Here is a 12,200-nt window from a genome sequence, read left to right on the forward strand (position 1 = left end):
ACAGAGGGTCATTACTTGTTAAATATACCGTTTTATCTTTCTCTCTACTACAAAAAATAATTTGTTTCCTTTTTCTAAATGGATGCATGGTTGATCTATCCTTTTAAAAAAAAATAATGATTACTCGAAAAACAGAGTGACACAGGGAGGGAGACAGAGAGATCTTCCATCCCCTGATTCATTTCCCAAATACCTGCAACAGTCATGGCTGAGCCAGGCACCCAGAGCTCAACTCAGATAATCTATGTGGGTATCAGGGACCAAGTACCTGAGCTGTCATCTGTTACCTCGCAGGGGTGTGCATTAGCAAGAAGTGAAATCCGGAGTGCACCCGGCATGCAAGCTCAGGTACCCCTATGTGAACGGGGCTGTGTCACAACCCTGCCCCTAATTTGTTTCTTGACAAGACACAGGGTCCATGAAAACAAAAGAGGGCTGCTGGTAATGGAAGGATGGGAAGCAGTTTAGAATTGGAGCCCAATGGGTTCTGTAGAACCCATTTTCTGTAGAAGCCACATTCAGAATTTGTAGAAGCCACATTCAGAATTTGTAAATTTGGGTAGAGTAAGCACTGTCAAATTTTCCTCGATACTGGGTTTATCCCGTTACTTATACATCACATATGCACATATGTACTTTTATAATCAACTAATTCAGGATTTTGGACAAAATACCATAAACTGCATAACAGGCAGTTTTAAAAAATACAGTGGGGCTCTCAATTAGAGAGACTCGGGGAGCAGCCAAATCACATGGTGATGTTTCCTGACTCAGCTCAGTGCAGGCAGGGCCCCACCCCCCACCCAACCTCCAATGTGCTAAAAGAACTCATCTCAAACAACTTTAGCTATCTTATTACAATTTGGATTTGCCAGGGCACAAGTTTCTCTTTTGCCTGATGTTTATTAACCTTGGATTTCAAAATCATAAGAGCACTCATCAAAGAAGTATGAGAGCAGCTCCAACTCTGGAGATTTCCAGCCAGGTTCGTTTGCTACAATGAAATCAGCTCTTCATATTTCAGAAACCGAATGTTTCCTTTCTAAACCCTAACTGGTTTACAAATAGCACAATGCCTGCAGATACAAAGAGGGAATATGCCTCATTCCCCACATTCAAACCAAAAATGTAAACCTGAAGTCTCCATTTAGACCCCTGGCAGAATGGGGAGATTATTTCGCATGTGTTAACCAGGGTAACAACCATCTGCAACTGAAATCCCAAAGCCACCGCTGTTCAGTTCTTTGTTCCGCCTGCCAGAGAGGCTGTCACAGCATAATCAGCAGCAACAGCCCAGGGGACGCCACTCTCTGTGGGTCTGTGGGGATGGCTTTGGCCACACCAATGCAATGTCATCAGGCCAACTGCAGGCTCTTCCTTGAGGTTTTGCTGTTGTTGACGACTGTAAGGCTGAACTCCGTGGCCAGGTCCTCCTAGCCATCACGCAGCGCTGGTCATGGGACCGCAGAGGGAGCTGCATCCAAGTGGGGGTGGGAAGCTCAAGGCACAGGCCCGGCTGCTGATGCAAATCTTCCCCAGGTTCTCTGGGGTCCCTGCCAAGAGGCAGCTGGGAGGGCCCCATGGCTACATGCCTATTGCTGTAAGATTGCAATTTGGCAGCGTCCTGGATGTTGTACGGGGACGGGCGGGGGAGGAGATGGTGGGCCCCTTTGCTCAGCGCCTCGCCGGAAGGCAGAGAAGGATGAATTCATTGTGGCCAGCGGTCCCCGCGCTGCAAGGAGAGTCAGGGGGTTCGAGAGCTCGGGGAGACGCTCGGGCCCCAGGTCTGCTCTCACAGCCCGACTTCCCACCAAGGGTGTGAGCCAAGGCCGGCCACAGGGGCTGCAGCCCGGGGCGAGGTAAGCAGACCTTTGCAGGTCCTGCGGCCGGCTGCAGGCACACGCTCGGGAGGCGTCACAAAGGGCCGCGGCCTGCGGAGGCCGCGCGCGCAGCTCTCCAGGGCGGAGCCGACGGCCCGGGCTGGGCTGTGCGGAGGCCGCCGAGGCTGCGGCAGTCGGGGTGGCCGGGCGGCAGGCCTCCCGGCTGCGAGGTCCAGAGGGCAGGGAGCATGCGGCAGCTGCAGCCCGAGCCTCCCCGCCAGGCCGCCGAGCGCCCCGGCCCCCGCCGCCGCCGCCGCCGCGGAGGGGCGCAGAGCGCGCCGCGAACCGGGCGGAGCTAGAGGCGGGCATTTGCACCGCGTCGCGCCACCCGCAACTCCCCGCCTTCGGCCTGGCCGGGAGCCGTCGTGGCTGATGCGCTGACCGCGGGCGCAGCGGCCGCCGCGCGTGGGGCGAGGCCTGAGGCGTCCGGGCAGCGGCTGCGCCCAGCAGAGCGCGGACGCGGGGCTCCACGGGCGCGCACCCCGCGCCCCTGCCTCCTCCCGTCGCCCCTCCTCGGCGCACGGTCCACCCCCACGCCTTCCTTCCACCCACCCTAAAGGATGCGCTCCCCCGCGCCCAGCGGCAGAGGCCACCGCTCCCCGAAATGTGTGCGCCCGACCCCCTTCTCCGCGAACCCAGGAGCTGGCGCCCCCGCCCTGTAGGTAGGTGGGTGGGGCGGGGCCGAAGCTCGCGGCCGCCTGCGGCTGATGCTGCCGGGAGAGGCCAGGGGCCCAACTTGCCTCCCGCCGCGCTCCGGGGAGCACTCGGAGGTGTGTTAATGGCGCTGGGGCGCAGCCCCCTGCTACCCTGCAGACCTCTTGGTGGGCTCAGGAGGCCGGGCGGGGGCGAAGGAGAGCTTGACCCTTCCCCGGCCAGCCCCTGGGGGCATGTGGGGTGCGGGGTGGGGAGGACAGGCTGGCGTGCGGCGGATTGGCAGAGGGGACCGTTGGCATTTCAGCGGCTCAGGTGGAAATGTCACTGCGATTTTCCGACTGGATTAGCAGATGGCTTCTTCCTGTCTTTTTAGCCCGAACAGGTAGACAGGCGAAGCATTCTGTTAGCGACAGGGAGCAGTCGCCGTGGCTTGCTGTGTTTCATTTCAGAGCTAGCTGGATGGCACATAAAATTGGTAGACCAGACCTTTCCCGACAACAGTCTAGGGCAGGTTGAAAGAAAGTCCTTCTAGAAGTCGGAGTGTCCAGGAGGTGGGTGAGGCCGGGGTGGTGTTGTGCTGCCCGGTTCGGAGCCCGCGGCTTGGAGAAGGGCGGTGCTGGCGGTGAAGTTGGATACAGGTGTCGGGTCAGGCTCTGCCGCAGGGACGCGCCGGGTCAGCCAGCAGAGGCGCCTCGTGCTCAGCCCCACGCCAGCCCGGTGGCAGGGTTTGTGTTTTCGAGAAACTGGTGATGAATGATTTTTTTTTTTTTCTCCTCCAGGTAGGAAGTTCGTGAAACAGAGCATTTGACAAGATTATCTTTCCAGACCGTGATTTTTAATTTTATATTAAGCAGTAAGGTCTAGAGGTTTGGAAAATTGATCATTTGTAAACTCGGTTTAGGTTTAGAGATTTGGAGAGATGAATCAGTAAAAACTCCAACCGCAAGTTCCTGTAATCTTAGTGCATTCTGCATTTCAAGCTTCATCTAAAGACGATTTAAAACTAGAGTGTAGGAAGGGATTCTCAAAAAATTCATGGAAAATGCGTATTATGAAAAAGCTATGCGTGGATTTCAAAATTTTTTTGCCCCCAAATTAATTCCATTTTCCATGAACTTTTTGAAGCATGCTTGTTATTTGTTCTGTAGCAGTGAAGTTTAACTGGATTTTAAAAATTACTACTTTATTTAAATTGGCACACTCATCGATGTTAACATGCAGATTTCAATTCTGCCCTTTTTAGGACCAAGGCTATCCTTCTGGAATATGTTATTAAATGAGGTAATTGTCTCCAAGTCCTAATTTCGTGTCTGAGCTTGCAAATTTTCCAGTCTCATTGGTGATCAACTCCATTTAAACTCTCACACAGTTTTAAAGTACAATTCATGTTTTAAAGAAAATTCTGAGTTACTTAAGAGGGCACAGTGATTTGGTTAATAAGTCACATATTAACTTGTTTTATGGTTGAATTATTGTGGTTTGCGCTAATTATAAAGGATTTTATTGCAGGTGTAGGTAAAAATAAACCACTTAGAAGTGTCTCTGATTACTAAGTAATTAAAAATGTGGTAGGAATACAAATTTTAACTGTCTTCTCGGTATATAGGTAAGCATATACGTTTCCAAGTTTGACAACCCTATTGGTTGTTAAAATGATGCCTTTGGAACAAACAGGGTCTTGCTGCTTTAAAATGTTAACGTCGTTTTACAGGAAAAACAAATCAAGGATAACCACATCACATTTCACGTGGCTTGTTTTTGTGCAGTGATATTTCCAATTTGGATTTCATTTTTGTTTTCCTGCCACATCAATTTTATGAGTCCATATTAGCTTCTTTTCAATCTCTGCTTAAAAATTTTTCTGGGAGTGGCCACATCATTTCCTTTCTATCTGTGGTTTTAGTACATCTTTACCATCCTCACTACATATTATCCAGAATTATTTTCATACAATATGGTAAGCCACAGTTTGTTATTGTTGCTTTTCTAACCTAGTGTTCTCAGTTGTGTGAAGCAATAACCCTTATAACCCTTTTGTGCAAAAGGCAGTAGTAAGGATCCAACAGTGGGAGGGAACTTAAGGGAAAAATCCAATTTGTTATGACTTATTAAGACAAAGCAGAAATTCTTCATGCAGTAAAGATAATATATTTTGCATGTCTTAAATTTGTAATCAAGGGTATTGAGCAGTTAGTTTACATTGTTTCTTCTTGTTCTCTCCTGTGGCTACAGACAAGTCTTTTTACTTTGCTCAGATAAACGTTTATTTGTATGTGTGACAAGAGAAGTTGAGTTCTTAACAATGTATTGTAACTCTGGGCCTTGGAGTCACAGTCAACCAAGAGCTGGCTCCTAACCTCACAGTGGAATAGGCATTTTTCTCTTCTCCGGGTCCTACATCCAATGCGCAATGCCTCTGAGATTGGATGAGTCACTTCTTGGGTCCTGTCTCCTGAGCGCCCAGTATCCGGTCATCACACATGCCCCTGGAGTGCTATTTTAAGACCCAGATTACTCTCTTATCTTTCTGTATCTTCCTTGAGGTTTTACTTTAGGAACCTCTCTTGCTGAATATCACTTACCTGCCTGTTAGAAAAAAATCCAAGCCCATCATTTTCTGAAGTTCAGTAGGATCTATTCAGTTCACATAGGCTGAACTCCAAGTTGTTATTTGCATATAATTCATAGTATGTGAAGAAAATGTGTAAATCATTGGAGTTCAAGTAGAGGGAAAATATTGTTGAAGAATAATTGTTATGTACAGGTCTCAGCAGTGGTACAAAATGCTTTTGCTTCTGCACAGATGAGGGGATAGGAATTGTCTGTAAATTTGATCAGAAGCTTAATTGAGAGAATTGATGTTTATGGAGGCTTGGCTGAACAAAGACTGAGGAGTCGGCCCATTCTTTTCCAGTGCTAGAATAGTCAGATCCTCCAAGGCTGTGTACTTTCATGACCTTGTTTTCCATCTTTGACACCCCCTCATTGTTCTCCCTCTGAGGGATTCTATTAATCAGGACACTGCAAAGAATCCTATGTTTGAGGGAGATGGTTAAGGTCATGATCCCTTCTAAGGTTCCTGTTGAAGGACCCTTGCAAGATATTTAGTTCTAGATGTGGAACGAAAGCTTTCCTTCATCTGGAAGGTAATATGTATGTGTCTTTTTAGTCATGAAAAATGAGAAACAAATTACTGACTATATTTTCCTTTCTAATTTGGCAACTAGGAAATTTACAACTTAATTTGAATACCATTTAAAAATTTCTAAGTTAATATTGATGCTGTCACTTTCCCTTTGGTCTTAAGCTTCTGTTCTGTTTCTCTTGCTACCATTTCTGTCTCATTATATATATTTTTTCTACTGGATTATTTTAAGCCAGCCCACAATCTTTGTAGAACAAGGCAAAACATAAAACCAAGTGAAAATTTTGCAGAAAGTATTTTTTTTTTTTTTGGACAGGCAGAGTGGACAGAGAGAGACAGGGAGAAAGGTCTTCCTTTACCGCTGGTTCACCTTCCAATGGCCGCTGTGGCCAGCATGCTGCGGCCAGCACACCACACTGATCCGAAGCCAGGAGCCAGGTGCTTCTCCTGGTCTCCCATGCAGGTACAGGGCACGAGCACTTGGGCCATCCTCCACTGTACTCCTGGGCCACAGCAGAGAGCTGGACTGGAAGAGGGGCAACAGGGCAGAATCTGGTGCCCTGATGGGGACTAGAACCTGGGGTGCCGGCGCCTCAGGCGGAGGATTAGCCTATTGAGCCGCAGCGCCGGCCAGAAAGTATGTTTTTGTTTTTTGTTTTTTTTTCATTTATTAAACTTTTATTTAATGAATATAAATTTCCAAAGTACAGCTTATGGGTTACAATGGCTTCCCCCCTCCCATAACTTCCCTCCCACCTGCAACCCTCCCCTTTCCCGCTCCCTCTCCCCTTCCATTCACATCAAGATTCATTTTCAATTCTCTTTATATACAGAAGATCAGTTTAGTATATGTTAGGTAAAGATTTCAACAGTTTGCCCCCATATAGCAACACAAAGTGAAAAAAATACCGTTGGAGTACTAGTTATAGAATTAAATAACAGTGTACAGCACATTAAAGACAGAAAGTATGTTTTTGATGAACAGGTTTTATGGGTTACGTTAAATGTATTTTTGATTAAGTAGTGCAGGTTTAGTGTACTGAGCTTGTATATACAAATACAAGAGTACTGCAAAAAGTGCTGCAAAAAAATATGTTTAAACCAATGCATACAAAGGGCATTCAAAAAGTTTGTGGAAATATGTATTACAAAAAAACTTTACACAAATTTCATATCTTTTTGCACCTATATAAGTTTCTATTCTGCTTTCCACAAACTTGTAAAAATACCCTTGTGTATATAGTCATGTGGAAAGCATGTTAGTTTTGCAAAACTAAATTCCACTTCTTTTTTTTTCTATTACATTTATGTTCTCTTATTACTAGTTTGAAGTTGCTAAAGCTATCAATGTAAGCCAATTCTATCTGGTAAACTTCCCTTGTATGCTATATTAGATGATTAGGAGATTGTGTATAATAAGAAAGGAGTTGATGTTTATCCTAAAGTGGCTTCACACTCACCGCTGCATTGGAAGCTTGACCTTCACATAGATGGTTCATGCTTGTTTTACTAAATTGTATGTGGGGTCTTCTCTGAGCCTTCGTTATTTGTTATGAAATTTAAAAGACTTGCCTGAATGTTTAACCAGAGTTTCTTCATTCTTACGTTTTAACAACTGTGAAGCTGGTTGGATTTTGCCAGGTAATTGTAATTTACATTTAATTGATGCCAAGTTAAGTTTGATATGTTTATCACCCAGGTCAGTAGAGAAATTGGCCCTTTTCAGGGATCAGGCACTGGTGCAGTCTTTGAGCCTGTGACATAAAAATAATCTGAATTTACAAGTGTACCTTGAGCAATAAGAGAGGGTTTGAAGAGATAACATGGGCAGAATTTTTTTTTTTTTTTATGAAGTGGCATCTCATTCTGATAACATCCGTGTCTTTTTGAAATTTATTTTTAGAATAGGTAGTACCTTCATGTGGCTTAACAAGTACAAATGAGCATACAGGAAAAGACTGCCTGTCATCCTTACACACCCACCCCTAACTCCCGCCAGGCCCACCGGTGCCCAGTCCCCAGGCAGCCAGTGTCATTAGCGAATTGAGACCCTTCCAGTGGTGTTTTTACACTTAAATAGGCCCTTATGAACACAGAGCCTCTCATTTCTCTCTCACCCACTTCTGCAATTCCCTCTTCCACCTCCACCGCCCTCCTTTGGCTCCTCAGATGCCTTGGGCTGTTGTCTGCATTCCGCTTTCCTCTCCGTGTCAGCCGGCTGCCTTGTGACTTCCCTCTTCAGACCTGCTATGGGGTTTCCATCACACACAGGAAGGAATCCATACACCTTCGCCCAGCCCCTAGGGCCATGCAGGATTCATTTCCTACCCCCTGCCCCTCCCAGGCAGGCATTTGACCTACAATCACTCCTAGCTAAGCCTCCCTCTTCATTTCATTTTTTTCCTTTAAAAAGTCTGATGAAAGTTCAAGGTGTCATCACACACCCGTTTTTCCCCCTACGTGTCCTTATTCATGGACCCCGAGTTAAGAATCTCTGTTTTAGTCCTACTAGATGGATTGCGTTTCCTGTCCACGTGTGCTGCTTCATGCTGGTCCCTCAACTTGGAACACACTCTCTTATTTGCGTTAGCAAGCCACACCCACTACTGGCATTACCTCCAGGAGCTTTCTTTAGTGGACATTTCATAAACTCATGGAGCCTTCTTCATGGAACTTAGTGTCTCAAGTAGGTGTCCACACGGGGAACAGATATTCTGCATAAATAATCACCTTTTTAGTTAAAATTAACTCTGATTTTGGATAATGTATAAGATTGGTCCAAAAAAAAAGTTGAGGCTTTTATTTAACTGTTCATCCCTCTTCTTCCCTCCTCACCCCTCCTTCAGTATAACACATGTCTGTATCATTTGTTTAGCAGCTCTGCCTTACTTGACTAATTCTCAAATCTGTGTTTACACTCATTAAAAATAGCTTTCATTTGGGAGGGTGGCTTTTGTGCCTCTGACCCTGGGTATTCCTCTGTAGTGGGTGCATAAAGCTGAAACCTTCAAAGAGGTGTCAGTATAGTTTAGGGATCTCATAGGAAAAAGGTTGCTGTTAAGAAATTGAAAGTTTTAAACATTGACCCTGATAGATGACATGAACACTCTAGATAGAGTTGCTCATCCTAAGAAGTAACTTCTGAGTGTGTGTGAGGTGTTTTTAAATCCGACTCAGGCAATCAAAGGGTATTCTGGGTGCTCAATTTTATTGCAAAGCACTTGGCATGAAGTAATTTGCTTTTCATGACTGCTTAACATAGGATTTAGAGAGTGAGAATTTAATGGCATTTGCTTAGCAATGTTTGTGTGAAATTTCTGCTGGGTTATCATAACCACTAACCAGGTGTCTCTTGTAGAATAGGAATAATTCATGAGACAGTTCTGTAGGTTCACTGATTTTACTTCTGTGATTCTGACCTTCCCATGCAATCCTCAGATTTACTGACTTCTTTTCCCATCAGGAATTGAGAGTTTCCCTGAGTAGCAGTGAGAATACTGTCACCATTGATGAAGAGGAGCTCCTGCTATATGAGAGAAGTCTCCATTTCAGGCAATTAATCAATCTGGAGGGAAAGTCTACTCAGTTCCCTGGTTTCTGGTGATTTCCTTAAGGTACTGCCTGTCTGTAGGGTCTCTCACTGAAATTGCTAGTTAATACACTTTACTGTTTCAAATCACAGAGCCTTCAAATCACAGAGCGAACATACCTTCTCTTTAAGAGACATTATAAAAAGGAATATGAATAGAACATTCACAAAACAGGAAATTAAGATGCCCAAGACATGAAATAATGCTGACTTCCTTGCATAAAAACATGCAGATTATAATTAGATTTTAGAAGTTAGTAACAGTGCTGGCCAGGGTGAGGTTGCGTCATATCCTTGATAGTATGAGAGTATGTTGTTACTATACCTTAGATGGAGAGTGGTTCAGCTCATGGACTCCCTTGGCACCAGTCATTCTTTTCTGAGTATATTCTAAGGAAGCAATCAGAGTTGAGGCTGAAGTTCAGTGATGAGCCCATTGTCTCTGAGAGACAGATGGTGTAGAATAGAGGTGAGAGCAAGGATGCTTGAGCCAGTTGCTAGCCTGGAATCCTGTTCCATCATCTACCTGTGTGAAGTTAGGCTAAAGTTAATTCCTCCACACTTTGAGTTTTCTCATCTGTCAAGTAAAGACAAAAATAGTATTTACCTCCTACGACATAGCACAGAGAATCAGGTAAAATACCTGTATCCTGGTTGGTACTGAGTAAGTAATTATGAAGTATTTGTTTTTTTATCAGGGGTGTTACTGTGAAAATTTGAGAAAAATCCAACAATGCAGTCATTTTTCAAGTGACTATGCATAAGTATGATAAAATATTTATCCATTAAAATAATAGTATTCGGCAATATCTAATCACATGGGAGATACTGATAAGAATTGAATAAGTCATCATATTATATATACAAAAAGAACCTAATTTGATTTTAAGGTATATCTGCTTAACAGACAACAGGAAAGTGACAAAATATTAAAATTCTTTCTCCAATAAAGGAACCATAGGTGACTTACATTTTCTTTTTTCACATTTTAATTTGCCATGTATTATGAATAAATGTTAGAATTATTATAATTACTATATCATAGAATTCTTATTTTTTTAGGTTTCTTTACCAAATGCATATTCATTTTGACATATTTTACTTTCTATTCCTCTTTTCAAATCTAGTAATATTTCACTTCCTCAGTATCTTCCCCCACACACTGATGCTTGGTAGTTTCTTTTAGAATTTTATTTATTTACCTATTTATTTGAAAGGCAGGTTAGCAAGGGGAGAGGGGTGTGGAGGAAGAAAGAGAAAAAAATCTTACATTTCCTGGTTCATTCCCCAAATATCCACAACAGCCAGGAGGCTGGTAATGCATCCAGGTATCTGCTGTATGAGTGGCAGGAATCCAAGTACTGAGGCCATCATCTACTGCCTTCCTAGGTGCATTAGCAGGAAGCTGGATTGGAAGTGGGGAAGTCGGGACTTCAACCAAGCATTCCAATATGGGATACAGACAACCCAAGCAGCAGTTTAATCCACGATGCCACTCTGCACCCTGCTTGGCATTTTCTTGGCATTTATCTTGCTTGTGTATAGATCAGCTTCCAGACATTTCTTCAAGTGTAGATAGGCCACATGAAGTGAGTTGTGAGAGTTTACTGGTGGTAGCTTTCTCTTGGAAGTTTAAGCCAGAGGAATCTGTTTAGGTGATGGGGGCACTGAATCCTCTGCATGTTTTACACATTCAAGTTTGTCTCCTGCTTTGACCCTGCTTGACCTTGGTGCTCCAGTGGAGTCAGACTCCTCAGTAATCCCACACATACAGGAGGGTGACTCCTACCTCCAAGCCATCTGCAACCCTTCCTATCTGAAATTTTTTTGCACATTTCTTCCTTAAAAGTCAATCTTCCACACTATATTGATACTTAATTTCATGAATACTTTCCAAAACCATCTGTCCTACTCTGATTTCAGATCTTTTGGCACTTAAATATTCGTACCACAAATGGACTGAATATTGGCTTTCTTTATTGCCTAGTTTTGTTATAGTAACTTTATAGGGGTTGCATTTTGTTTTACTCTGTGTCCATCAGTTTGTAGCACAACAGTATCCACTACATGCACATAGAACACAAGAAATTGCCTAAGAATTTGTTAGTCATATTCTTAGAGATGATTTATGAGTTTTTCAACTCAATCATCCCTTTTGCAATCCTTTTTTCCTTTTGTTTCAAGATCAGATTGTTATCTTAGTTGGTTCTCTCAGTGTTAGAGATACTTGTCTGAGGATCTGATAATAGATTTTCACTGTTAAAAATCTAAAAATTAAAAGGTTCAGTTGCTAAGAGTACCAGAGTGAGGAAATGTATTGACAGTAGGGATCTAGTAATGTGCAAACTAATCCTAGTTGCAAGGACAACTCTACCATTAAGTGTAAAATATTGCTTATTTGCCTTATAAATATGCCAGAGAATATTTGAAGTTCACAAATATATTAAGGCTTTATAAATCTATACATTCTGGAAAGTACCAAATTCCAGGAAGAGTTTTCGAATATCTGCTCTCAGTGTAGATCAGTGTTTTTCAAAGTGGGAAGAAATGGCTGGAAGGTCCGTGTCTTTTCACGACTTCCAGTTTTGCTCTGTGTCTTTTATATGTTAGTGCAGAAGACATGCTTTTGTATTACAAAAATTGGGATTTTATGCTCAGTTACTTTCACTGAATGGGGACCAGAGCTGATGTTGTTAAGCTAGGTTAAGCTGCCGCCTGTGACATGGTATCCTGTGTGGTGCCATTTTGAGTCCCAGCTGCTCTGTTTCCAATCCAGCTCCCTGCCAGTGTGCCTAGGAAAGCAGCAGGTTGGATAGCCTGAGTTCTTGGGCACCTGCCACCCATGTGAGAAACCCAGCTAGAGTTATAGGCTTCAGGCTTTGACCTGGTCCACTCCCTGCCCTGGTGGCCATTTGGGGAGTGTACTAGCAGA

The 12,200-nt window shown here is 43.9% G+C and overlaps 1 protein-coding gene across 6 annotated transcripts in view; it reads left to right on the plus strand.

The window, feature by feature from the left end:
- The first annotated feature begins 1,771 nt into the window (after positions 1-1,771).
- The window catches only part of NCOA7 (nuclear receptor coactivator 7), a 162,553-nt gene continuing 152,124 nt past the window's right edge, over positions 1,772-12,200 (plus strand). For 2 of the 6 annotated variants that reach the window (XM_062186719.1, XM_062186725.1), the window contains exon 1: positions 2,375-2,542. The gene's annotated coding sequence lies outside the window, so the exon portion shown is untranslated. Of the gene's footprint in view, positions 1,860-2,374; positions 2,543-2,629; positions 2,651-9,188; positions 9,294-12,200 lie in introns of those variants that run through there. The other 4 variants (XM_062186720.1, XM_062186721.1, XM_062186723.1 and 1 more) reach the window with 4 other exon arrangements.

This window comes from Lepus europaeus, chromosome 3 (genome assembly GCF_033115175.1).
Source record: "Lepus europaeus isolate LE1 chromosome 3, mLepTim1.pri, whole genome shotgun sequence".
Taxonomy (NCBI): Eukaryota; Metazoa; Chordata; class Mammalia; order Lagomorpha; family Leporidae; genus Lepus; species Lepus europaeus.